General features: G+C 35.7%; 1 protein-coding gene across 3 annotated transcripts in view; it reads left to right on the forward strand.

The window, feature by feature from the left end:
* FRYL (FRY like transcription coactivator) overlaps nucleotides 1-13,312 on the forward strand; it is a 241,156-nt gene that overhangs the window by 30,035 nt on the left and 197,809 nt on the right. For all 3 annotated transcript variants that reach the window (XM_074324663.2, XM_019741013.3, XM_019741016.3), the window contains exon 2: nucleotides 2,264-2,439. The gene's annotated coding sequence lies outside the window, so the exon portion shown is untranslated. The remainder of the gene's footprint in view (nucleotides 1-2,263; nucleotides 2,440-13,312) is intronic.

Below are 13,312 nucleotides of genomic sequence, written 5' to 3' on the forward strand. Positions count from 1 at the left end.
TACCATTTTATATAATACCAGGTCTTATATTAATTTGGAGCAAATTATATATTAATATATAATTAATTTATATATTAACCCAGCAGTGTGTGAGGGTTCTAGTCATATACTTGTCACCACTTACCATCTGTCCTTTTTATTATAGCTATCCTAGTGGGTATATCTACCTGTCTATATAATATATGTTATATATATATATTATATATGTAGCTATGTATATATCTATACATATAGATATATCTCTACATATAGATATATCTCTACATAAAGATAAATATATAGATAGATAGATAGATATATCTGTGTGTGTGTGTTTATGTGTATACATAAATATATAAAATGTTTTTAAAGTGATTTTATTTTTCTGACTATAACAGTGATAAATCCCCTTTGAAGATATTTCTATATTGGGAAAATAGAGAAAAGCATAAACGAAAAAAATCATTTATTTGAAATCATGATTTAGAAATAATATTTAGTAGTTTTTTTTTCCATGTTTTAATGTAATTTTTAAAATATGGCTGAAATTATGATTTTGAGTCCTGCCTTTTTTTTTGTTTCACAGCATTTCCCCATGTTATTTTTTAAAATCGTATTTAATTTTATACCACCAAAGAATGCCCATTTTGTTCTCTTTGCTTTCGTGTTCTTATGTTTTATTTAATTTTCAAATTTACAATTAGTTCAGAGGAGTGGGGAGGGAGTGGGAATAAATATTTGTGGTTAATATACCACGTTTAACTAGAAATTACTTCTAGGCTAACTGTAGCATAATATTCCATCTGCTGAGTAAATATTAATTTAGTTAACTCTCCCTATTTTGGACATTTAGACTTCTTACAATTTTTCTTTATAAATAATGTAAAAACATTTGTAAAATTCTGTCTGTATTTTGAGTTCACAAAAGTGTAAGTACCAGGTCAATAGCTATGAATATTTTAAAGATTCCTGTTACATATTGACTATTTCTTTTCAAGATGGTTGTCAAATTTACATTTCCTTTAGCAATGTATATTTATGCCTTTTTTACTGTATCTTCACTAATAATGCGTAAATTGGTAACAGTTGAGTTTTAAGGTCACTATAGCAGGGAATTTTTAGTTTTGTTCACTGATACATACTTGTATGGTTCTGATACAAAGTAGGCATAGCAGGTATTGAACATTTGTTGAAATGCTACCAGTAGGAAGAAGGGTTTTTTCTGAAGGACAAGAAAGTTAATTTGCATTTGATTTTTCCAGGAAAGTAGCCTTGTTATATCGATCATATAACAGCCCATGTTTTTGATGAAAAAGGGATGAAAAAGTAAAAGTGAAGCTTACTTGGGAGAATTGTCTTAAATTTAATTTTGTTTGAACATTTACATGTTTCGGAAGTCAAAATGACACAGTGAGAAGTCTGAACTCCCATCCCTGTTTCTTTACTGTCCTTTATAGGTAGCCATTTTTACCAATTTCTTATTATCTTAACAGTGCTCTTTACAAATATTAACATACTATATATATATATCATTCTGTACTCTGCTTATTTAATATTTTCTGGTGATCTTTTCATAGAAGAACAGAGTACTTCCTTACTCATTTTTACAGCTGCACAATATTTCTTCTTATGGATGTATCATAGGTGTTTTTACCAATCCTCTTGGGGTTTCAGTATTTCACTTTTTCTAATAATCCTACCATAGTCTTGCTGTATACTTTATTTTCTGCAATTTCTATATATCTGTAGAAAAATGTCCCAGAAGGAGGATTGTGGAAACAGGAGAAATGCATTCTTAATTTTATAGATAGTGCCACTACCACTAGCAATGGTGGCTACTTACTTCTTAGGGTAACTCTTGAAAGGCAGGGGTCATTACCCCAATCCCATAATGTATATATATCCTTAAATACTATGTAAACGCTCTTATGATGATGGCCTTGTGTCATCATGAAACAGGTAATTATGTTTAGATGGCAAGTAAATACATCATATATTTGAGAAAGGTGTTTTGGGTGGTGAAAAAATATTTAAATTAGAACCTTTAGAAGACTAATTCTCCTTTTCTTGTTTTCTCTCTCCAGATAGATTCTTTCCCTGTATAGTTGAGATTGTTTTTTTTTCCATAAGTAAGTTCTTCTTGGCCAAATTCTCAATTATAAAAATGAATTTCAACAATGATATATGTTATATGAAAACTGCTAAAATGTTACAACTTTTGTTTTAAACATGGGTGTTGCTAATAACCAACCATATTTCTTTTCTCTCTTTTTTTGTCTTCCAGACTTTACCATTCCATATTCTGCTTTGTACATGGTGAATCACTACTGCTTTGCACGAGTGTGCCCACTTGCGTGCCTATAAAGTACAAGCTCCAGATTGAAAAGTCTTCTAGATGGATCCTTTCCAAATTTGGTGTCTTGTCGACAAACTCTGTGCCTCATCAATACTTTCTAAGTGGTAAGGATATGTACTTTAAAAAAAAAAAAAAATAGAAACTTGTAAAACAGTTTTTGAATTGCCTTCCCCTTTTTTATGCTTTTTTTTTAACCTATGAATAATACCTACACTTTTTGCTAATTTAAAGAAATCACATCTGAAAATAGCAGTAACATCAGGTTTTTGGAGGCTTCAAAACATTCTTTCCATATTATATTCTGGGTACAGTATAATCTGTAATATTTATAATGAATAAATATAAAAATACATAATGAACTTTATGTGTGTGTACTTTGTAATCCCTGATTGTAACGTTGAGGTAGTTTATCCTGTTACTGTCTTTTCTTATCTATTTAGGTGTTTGAATACAGTGGGTCAAGAACGGCTTACTTCCTAGCAATTGTATATTATGCACACATTTATGGAGATGATAAGAGAGGTGTGTAATGCCAGCTCTTCCTTTTGTAGCATGCAACTATGTGTGCCTTTTCATATTCTAGCATTTTTTGGAATCATAGATGCTAGTTAGCCAACTTGTTTTTGAACATCTCTGGGATTTACTCAGAACACTTTATTTGTGGGGGGGGGGGCGGAGGAGAAGAGGAGTAAAATTGAACAAAACAAGTTGCCGAAATTGGAGACCTTTAAAGTAAAATTATTGAAGTAGGCTCATTTTGAGTTGTCAGTCAACAGATTTTTCCTAAATGACTGCTATTTATGAATGAAAATACATAATGACATTTGGCATTGTTAGGAAGTAAGTTACCAAATGGAAACCATGGTGTTAGATGAGGATACAATGCAGGGAGGTCAGTGAAGAATGGTGTACATTTCAGCTCTAGTTCTAATCACTAATTGCATTGTGTTCTTGAGTACAAGTTAGTTAGCCTTAATGGAACTTGGTTTTCTCATCTATGAAATGAGTGAATTAAACTAAAACAATTTATAAGGTTTTTTTTGGTGCCTTCATACCTAACGCTTAACGACGATAATGAACAAATTGATAGATTTTTGTTTTTTTGAGGATACCTTGTCTTCCTAATTTATCTGATAGAGATATTTTTAGACTATTTTCTGTGAATTGTGGAGTTAGAATAATGTTCTCACTATCAGAACATTTTTAAAATCAGTTTCACAGAATAATTTTTAATGAGCTATTTTCTTTTGAAGTTGATGTCTTACTCCTCTCCACATTCTTATCCTTCTCTACTATTAATGACCTCTAGAATTTTTTTTCGTTTGACTAAGATGTTCCCTTTCTGTCTCTTTTATTGTATTAGTGGCTCTAATCCTGCTTCCTTGTCTTGTCTAGCATCCATCATTTTCACCTTAGTAATTTTCCAGCATCAGTACATCTTAGACCAGTGGTTCTAATCATAGGACCCTTTTTAAAACATACAGATACCTACCTTCTGAAATGAGCTTGGGAGAAGGGTGGGATTCTTTGGCGGGTAGCTGGAACCAATTAAAAAACCAGCATTAGTTCACCAGGATGGGAGCCTCAAAGGTCGTGTACTATTCACACCTATTACTTCTTGCCTTAGACCTCGTCATCACCTGGAGCACTTCCGTTTCTGAGGTCTTGGAAAGTTTCCTGTCATGGTCATAACCCTGAAAAGTATCATATCATACTTTTCAAATTGGTTCTTTGTCTTTGTTATGACTTATAGTTTCTGGGCATTATCTTGTTTTTTCTAAGCAAGTTAGTTATTTCCTAGCCTCATGAGCTTTTTACTCACCCAAACCCTCAGCATATTACATTCTCTTGCCTTTAACATCCTGAAGAACCTGTTTTACCAAATCTCAAACCTGTTAATTTTCCATCTACATTCTTTCTTCCTAGTTCTGGCTGCTTGGTGCAGTTGGAAAAGGTCACATAACTAAGTTTGGATCTACTCAGTAATCATTTACTCGATCTCTAAACTAGTTCTTTTCAAGCTTGGCTTCTTACCCTTTTTTCGGGAGGCTGCACACCTGGTCACGTCAGGTTGCCGTTTTGGCTCTCTAGCATACTTCCTAACCTATTCTTTTTACTTCAGATTTTTTTCTTATGTCCGAAGACGAAATCTTTTGCCTTATTTTTAATTTCTATTATAGAAAATGTAACACATACACAAAAGTGGATAGACTTGTATAATGAACCCCCTTGTACTCATCACTTGGATTCAGTAATTATCGAGTCATGGCCGAATTGTCTGTCTCCCACTGATTTCTCCCACTCCTGTATTATTTTAAAGCAAATCTTAGACTTAAAATTTATTTGTACTTCAGTGTGTATTCTGAAAGTATAAGATCTTCTTTTAGAGAAATATAACCGCAATACCATATCACCCTTATGAAAAAATAACAATTCCAATATAATCAAATATCCAGATGGTGGTAATTCTAATTCTCTCATACATTTTTAAAGCAGTTGATTGGATTGAATCAGGATCTGCATAAGCCCTCCCCCGGTTGCAATTGGTTGATTTTTTCTCTTAAGGTTTCTCCTCCACCCCCACCTCCCCTTTTTGTCCTTAAAATTTATTTGTACAAATTGGGTCTTTATCCTGTAGATGTGGATGCTTCTGATTACATTTCTGTGAAACATACTCATTTATTCTTTGTATTTCTTGTTAATTGGTAGTTAGATCTAGAGACTTCTTCAAATTCAGGTTTGACTATTTTTGGCCAGTCTATGCCCTTGGCAAGTGTCTGTGGTGCATACGTCTACTTGTTTCTGATTAGTTGCCATTTGTGCTCAATGCTTTAGATGAGAGGTTGACAAACTTTCTCTGTAAGGGAGCAAGTAGTGGATATTTTAGGCTCTGTGGGCCATCTGGTCTCCTCTGCAGCAACTACTAAACTCCGTCGGTAATGGGAAAGGAGCCATAGACAAAATGTAAATGACTGGGCATGGCTGTGTTCCAGTAAAACTTTATTTACAAAAACAGGTGATAGACTCCCTGCTTTAGGTCTATTAAATCATTAGGGTTTGCAAGATAGTGATATTTTAATACTGTAACTTTACTGTTCATATATTGGGTGGAATGTCTATAAAGAGAAACTTCCTCATGTACTATTTGTTGCCCTGTAGTAGAGTCTGTACAGTCATGGGCCACATAACAGTGTTTCAGTCAATGAGGGACCACATGTACGACAGTGGTCCTATAAGATTATAATGGAGCTAAAAACGTCCTATCGCCTAGTGACAATGTAGCTGTCATAACATCCTAGTACAATGCATTACTCACGTGTTTGTGGTGATGCTGCTGTAAATAAGCTTGTGCTGCCAGTTGTATAAAAGTATAGCATGTAAGATTATGTAAGTGCATACCGTATTTTGCTGTGTATAATAATGTGTACTTTTTTGCCCAAATTTGTGAGGGAAAAAGAAGAATGTGCATTACACATGGGTAGTACTAATTCCATATCTATATAAATGTTTTTAATTCTTTTAGTTATGCTTAAGGGTTAAAAGTGTAACCCTAGAAATCAATAATGACATCCATATGCAAAATAATACCCTTGAATGCGATCATTGGTTTTGTTGAACTTACGACAAACTTGCAACGACAAAGAGTTCTTGGCCTTCTATGATGCATAGATACCGTAAATTTGTTCTCAGTATATAACATTTCTTATACCTTGTATTTATTCTTGTGTTTTGTGATGATTTGTTACGTAAAATTTCTTGAACCATAATGTTATAAAATAAATGCTAAAATTCCTTTATAATACAAAAACAAGTACCTACATGTAAACAAATAAAAATTTGAATAAAAAAATGAAAGATTTCTTTCCCTGAAAGTTTGGGCCAAAAATGTGGGTGCGCATTATACACGGGAGCACATTATACACTGCAAAATACGGTAATATTTGATAATGATAATAAATGACTATGTTGCTGGTTTATGATTTACTATAGTATACTTTTTATCATTATTTTAGAGTGTACTCTTTCTACTGTGCTGTAAAACAATATGTTGTTATGCCAGCAGCAGCTTCAGACATCTCATGTTTAGCACATCTCTTGGTTGCGTCATTTTCTCTTGTTCTTGATTTAATGTCGTGTTTTGTACAGTAACGTGCTGGTAGCCTGGGAGCAGTAGGCTGCACCATACAGCCTAGGTATGCAGTGGGCGGTACCATCTAGCTATATCTAAGTGCACTCTGATGGTCACACAGCAACAAAATCACCTAACGATGCGATTTTCAGAATGTATCCCTGTCATTAAGCAGTGCGTGACTGTATAGTGAGAAAGGTTGGATGAAATCTTGGTAGTTTTCCTTGGCTTACCAATTTTAAAAAATGTGTTGGTTATATTAGCCTTTTCCAGTGATGACCAATTACGTACGGTCTTCCCTTCTCCCCCGGACCCATTGTGAACTCTTAAATTTAAACATACTGGACTTTTAAAATAATTATTTATGGTCATTATCCTTATTGATGCTTAAATTATTTACTCTTTGGCTATTGGGAGCCTTTTCAAGTTGATTACTGAATTATTTTAACATGATGCTATTACTAGTTTTTGATAGCGTCTTTATCTAGGTTGGTGCAAAAATAATTGCGGTTTTTGCAGTAATTTTTAACCTTTTAAACTGCAATTACTTTTGCACCAGCCTAATAATATGACAACGCATTCCAGGCTCATCACGTACATTTCCTCCCCACACCTGGTATCAGCAGTTTCTTTACGGAGCCCTGATTCCTTTATTGGGGAATGGAATTTCAAGACTACAACCTGAGCTCTAGGGCTTCTCATTGATCACTGTTTCTAGGCCTTTTCAGTCATCAGAACTAGGAAAAAAATTTTCAGATAGAGAACCTCGTGAATTCGCAGTGATACATCTAATTCAGGTTTCAGCACTACAAGATTTTATCTTACTCTTTTTAAATTTTCATTTGTATCTTTCTCTCAGCTTAGAATTCAGATTGTCAGTGATACCAGGAATAATACAATTCGAACATTGCGTGATTACTCATTTATAGTACCCTGTTACTACACACAACAGTCTCAGAATAGCAATACCTACATTAAAGTTTTGTCTCTGTCTGCTTTCTTTCGCTCAATATTATGTCTGTGAGATTTACCCATGTTGCATTCAATAGTACTTTGGGTTGTTTTTTTTTCTCTCCATTGCCTTCTAGTATTCCATTGTGTGAAATACCACAATTTTTTATCCATTCCCCAGTTGATGGATATTTGGGATACTTCTGGTTTGGGGCGATTATGAATAAAGTTGCTATGAACACTCTTGTATATGTCTTTGGTGGACCTGTGCACTGTTTTCTCTTGTGTATACAGCTTCTCCTCTCCTCACGATGGGGTTACATCCTGATAAACCCATAGCAAGTTGAAAATGCATTTAATACACCTACCCTACCAAACATCATAGCTTAGCCTCGCCTACCTTAACCATGCTCAGAACACATATCCAGGTAAACACTGGCAGGCAACACAGGACACTGCAGAGTATTGGTTGTTCACCCTCGTGATCACGTGCCTGACTGGGAGCTGTCGCTCGCTGCCGCTCGCTGCCGCTGCCCAGCGTTTTGAGAGGGTAACATACTGTATATTGCTAGTCTAGGAAAAGATCAAAATTAAAAATTTGAAATATGGCTCTCCTGAGTGTATATTGCTTTTGCACCATTGTAAAACTGAAAAATCGTTAAGTCGCACCATTGTAAGTTGGGGACGCATCTGTTTACCCAGCAATGGAATTTTCAGTTCTTTTTTCAGATGTAGGATACATTCCCCTATTCCTGTGTTGCTGAGTGACGTTTGGCTAGCTTAGTCGATAGAGCCCGAGACTCTTAGTTATCTATTGCTGTGTAAAAAATCACCCCAAAACTTAGTGACTTAACACAAACGTTATTATCTCACAGTGGCTGTGGGTCAGTTTCTGTACCTTGTGGCCTAACTATGTGCCTCTGGCTCAGGGTCTCATAAAGTTGCATCCTAAGTATCAGCTGAGTCCACATTCATCCCAAGGCTCAGTGGGAGGGTGGCACAAAGAATCCTTCTGGGGTGCTTTCAAGCACTCATGTGATTATTGGCAGGTCTCAGGTCCTTTCAGGCTGTTGGCCAGAGACCATCGGGCAGCTAATAATACAGCGGCTGGTTGTTAGTTTGGAGCAAAGGAGAAAGGGTGTCCAAGACAGAAGCCGTGGCCTTTTCATAACCTATTCTTAGAGTGACAACCCACAACATATGCTGCATTCCTTTAAAAACATTGTTGTGGTAAAATATACATAACATTAAATTCACCATTGTAACCATTTTTAAATGTGTAGTTCGTTGGCATTAAGTGCATTCACACTGGTGTGCAACCATCATCACCATCCATCTCCAGAATTGTTTTCATTTTTCCAAACCAAAACTATACCATTAAGCAATAACCCACCATTCACCTCTTCTCCCAGCCCTTGGCAACCACCATTATACTTTCTCTGAATTTGATTACTGTAGGTGCTTCATAAGTGGAATCATACAGTATTTGTCCTTTTGTGACTGGCTTATTTTACTTAGCATAATGTCTTCAGGGTTCATCCATGTTATAGTGTGTCAGAATTTCATTCCTTTTTAAGGCTGAATAATATTCCATTGAATGGATACATCACATTTGGTGAATCCATTCATCCATTGATGGACGTTTGTTTCCTCCGTTTTGGCTATTGTGAATAACGATGCTATGAACATTGGTGTTCTGCATTCTATTCTTAGAAGCAAGTCTCTAAATCTAGTCCATACTTAAGAGAAGGTAATTACCTAAGCGTGTGAAAATACCAGGAAGTGGGGATCATTGGACCCCTCTCAGAGGCTGCCCTCCATACTGGTTAGGCAAGTCTTACTAATTGTTTTCTGTACAATTAATTATGCTACCAACCGCATATACATTCAAGTTCATTTATTTTATTTTTGATATTTAATACTGTTCTAAAATGTAATTTTGTTTTATAATCATATATAGTAATTTCATGATTTCAAAGTCAAATCGACAAAACAAGGTGTAGTCAGAGGAGTCTAACTTCTCTGTTTTCTCTATCCATTTCTTTCCTTCCCCTTCTAAGTAACCGTGTTTTAAAAATTTCAGTTTATTCTTTCATTCTGGAATTTTTTTTAAGGTAAGCATCCTATTTATTCATATTCCTCCTTTCTTAAATAAATGATATCATACAACATACCTAGGTTTTTACTTGATAAATCCTGGAGATCACTCCTTAGTAGTAAATTACTCATTCTTTTTTATAGCTACATAGTTTATTTAACCAGTTCCCAATTGATGGGCATTTGGGTTGTTTCTAATTTTTTTTTTTGTAAATAGTACTCAATGCCTAGTCTTGTGCATATAGATATCTTTTTATATTTTGCCATTGTGTATTTGGGACAGATTCCTAGATGTGGAATTGCAGGGTCAAAGGGTAAATGACTATGCAGTTTTACTAGATATTGCCACATTTATCCTCAAAGGAATGTTATCTCTTTGTGTTCCCATCAGCAAAGTGCGAGGGTGTCTATAACCTCATCAGCAGAACATGACAAACTTTGGGGTTTTTTGCCAAGTAGAAGTTCATTGTACTGTTAATTTTCATTTCTCATTATGAGTGAGATTGAATATTTTTTAGCTTTTAAAATTTCTTCTTTATAGACATTTCAGAACCATTAAAATCAACAGTGAATTTTTTTTAGATAACATACTATGTTTACCTTGAGGTACACATTGGGCTGAATATCTTTCTACATGGTAGAAGCATTTGCATTTCTTTTTCTGTTAACTCCATTTCTTTGGCCTCATTTTCTCTAGAGTTGTTGGTATTTTCTATTTTATGAGCTCTGTACATATTAGGAATATCAACATTTTGTCTATTTGTTTTCTTTTCCTGCAAGTTAAATAGAAGTGTTCTCGAATCTGCCTTGACTTTATTTTGCTTTTCGTCCTCTTCCAATAATGTTACATTTACTCTTCTGGCTCAGTGATCATTAAATATTTGATGACTCCGCATATACATCTCAGACCTATGCCACTATTTCGTCAAACTCAGCCTGCCCCAGATACAATTTGACTTTATACGCAAACCTGATGTTCCTATGTTCCCTTTATCATTTTCCCAGTTGGGAACTTGAAGTGATCTTTTGTGGCTTATTTATGACTAATTAAGGAAGTGTTTGCTGAGCTCCTCCCGGTGCCAGGTGCCAAGCTGGGCACTAGGTAACGAATAGTCTTAATCCTAGCTCTCTGGGACTGGTCTGATGGGGAAATAGATATCAATCAAATATACACAAACTTATGTCTCAATGTGTGCTAAGTATTTCAAGAGAGAGTTTAAGGGTTGGGACACAAGGTTAGATTGGAGAGAGACAGTGACATTTAAATGAGATTTGAAGCTCTTTTAGGGTTTACCTGGTAAAAGAAAAAGCCAGGGTGCCGGTTTCCCAATATAGGAAACAGTGTGGAAGGATCCTGAGGCAGGAAAGAACTTGAACTGCTAGGAAATGAAAAGGCCAGTTTTGCTGGCATGTAGGGAGAAAGGGTGGAGGGCCTTGAGATGTGATTTGATTTACTTTGTAAAACGAAGCCTTGGGCTGTGGTGGGGGTGATGCATTGGCGGGGCTGTGTGTGGACGTTGCTTAGGAGCCTGGTTAGGAGGCTGTAGTTGTGAAAAGTGATGGTGCTCCATTGGTTCAGTTGTGAAATGTTTTCAGTTCTATTTCCGTGCTTTGTTCATTCTTCCCATATTTTTTATATCCACCGCCCTAGTTTGGAAAGTTCGCTCTTAATGCTGATAAGTTTTTACAAATTGGTCCCACTCTGTTTTAGGCTCTGTTCCCAATCTAATCTGCTTCCAAAGATAACTTTTAGTAATCACAGGTCTGTTCATATCACTTCCTTTCTCAAAAACTCAGGGGGGCTCCCTGTGATGGTTACTTTTATGTGTCAACTTGACTGGGCTACAGGTTGTCCAGAGAGCTGGTAAAACGTTATTTCCTGGTGTGTCTGTGAGGGTATTTGTAGAGGAGATTAGCATTTGAATTACCAGCAGACTAAGAAGATCCGCCTTTATCACTGTGGGTGGACATCATCCAATCCTTGAGGATAGAAATAGAACAAAAAAGCAGAAGACGAATTTGCTCGCTCTGTCTCCTTGAGCCGGGACCTCCATCTTCTCCTGCCCTCAAACATTTGAGCTCCTAGTTTTGCGTCTTTGGACTTAACAACAGCAGTACCCCTCCACCCGCCGTGGCCTCAGACTGAGAGCCACACCACTGGCTCACTTGCTTCTTAGGCCTTTGACTCGTACTGAATTACAGCACTGGCTTTTGTGGTTTTTCAGCTCGCAGATGGCGTATCGTGGGACTTCTCAGCCTCCATAATTGTGTTTGCCAATTCCCATAATAAATCTCCCCTTATGTATCTATATATATCCTATTGGTTCCATTTCTCTACAGTCTCTGAACCCTGACTAATAAATACACTCCCTCATTGTGGAAAACTGAAAGCCTACCTGCAATTGAAGGCTTTATCATTTTCTTTAAACTTCATGGTCTGCTTTTCTGAGACTACTATCACTTAGGCAACCAGACTTGATTCTTTTCTCCTCTTTTCTTTAGCTCATTTTCATCTTCTGTCATGACATCTTTGCCTCCAGAATCCTACCTCCCCTCTTTTTTTTCCCTAAAGGCTCCACTCAAATCCTGTTTCTCTAATTCTTAAATCCCCTCGACCAGGTTGATTTTTAACCCACATACTCTATTTTCCTTTATGATATGTCAGTTCTAAGATTGATCACAGTCTGTCGTGTTAGAAATATTCATCTATTTATTTGGAGTACAAAGAATTGTGTATTTTTCATTATTGTAACTAATAACAATACAATAAATATTTGTTGAATTGTATGCAGTTAGGGAGCATTCCATGTGGTGGAGCATTCATTGAAATCTCTTGTAAGAGAGACAAGTCTCAAGTTTAATTTTACAAATATCTTGTATTGAACCTTTAGGGGTTGACCTCATTTAGAGATAGGGAAGTCTTACTTGCATTTTGAAACAGTCTGCAGTTCAATGAGCCTCGAATAATACTTAACACTCTACAATAGTAGTTTGACAAAAATATGTTTATATGGCAATAGTCTAAAGTTGTTATGACTTCCAGGTGGGTAATGGAATATTTACAGCATTAAATATTCAATTTTTATGGTGGTGGAGAATGGCCAATAAAATCATGAATATGTAAGTGTACTTCTGCTTTTACCTGAGGTGTCTTGTGGACTAATTGTCCACTTGGCTAATTTGTTACCAGGTATCTTGCTAGGTTAGTCTGCATCTTGGAGTTTAGTCTATTATCTTGCAGTAGTCTGCATGTTGAGAAAGATTAATACACTTGATTCTCATATAAGATTTTGTTTGTATGTTGGGGTCAGACAACATGTTTATTGTGTGTGTATGCGTGTGTGTGTGTGTGTGTGTGTGTGTGTGTATGTAAAGAAGGCTACTATCATTTACTGCCTACAAACTTGCAAAATGATAATATGCACTCCATCTTTTTTTTTATTAACAGGTTTTCCTATCTCCCTCTCTTATTCCTCCCTCCTCCTCTCTCTCCCTTTCTTCTTATAAATGAGGCTAAATCACTCTGCCTAAGTTAATATAGTTTAGTGTGGTGTAACTGTACTACATGCATTATGCTGCCTTGTCTGTGAGGTCATTTCTCTGAAATTATAATGGGAATGGATTTATTCAGATTTGTTTTACATTTGACTATTCAGATATTAATCTAACTTTTAGTCTCTTTGGATCTCCTCTTGGATTAAATGACTTTTTGTCTTCTAACACATATTGATGCAATAAAAGGGTTGACAGATTGTAATAATTTTGGTTTCATACTTAATGGGATTTATTTTTGTTATTGG

Source organism: Rhinolophus sinicus, chromosome 1 (assembly GCF_057876585.1).
Source record: "Rhinolophus sinicus isolate RSI-liver-muscle chromosome 1, RSI-T2T, whole genome shotgun sequence".
Taxonomy (NCBI): Eukaryota; Metazoa; Chordata; class Mammalia; order Chiroptera; family Rhinolophidae; genus Rhinolophus; species Rhinolophus sinicus.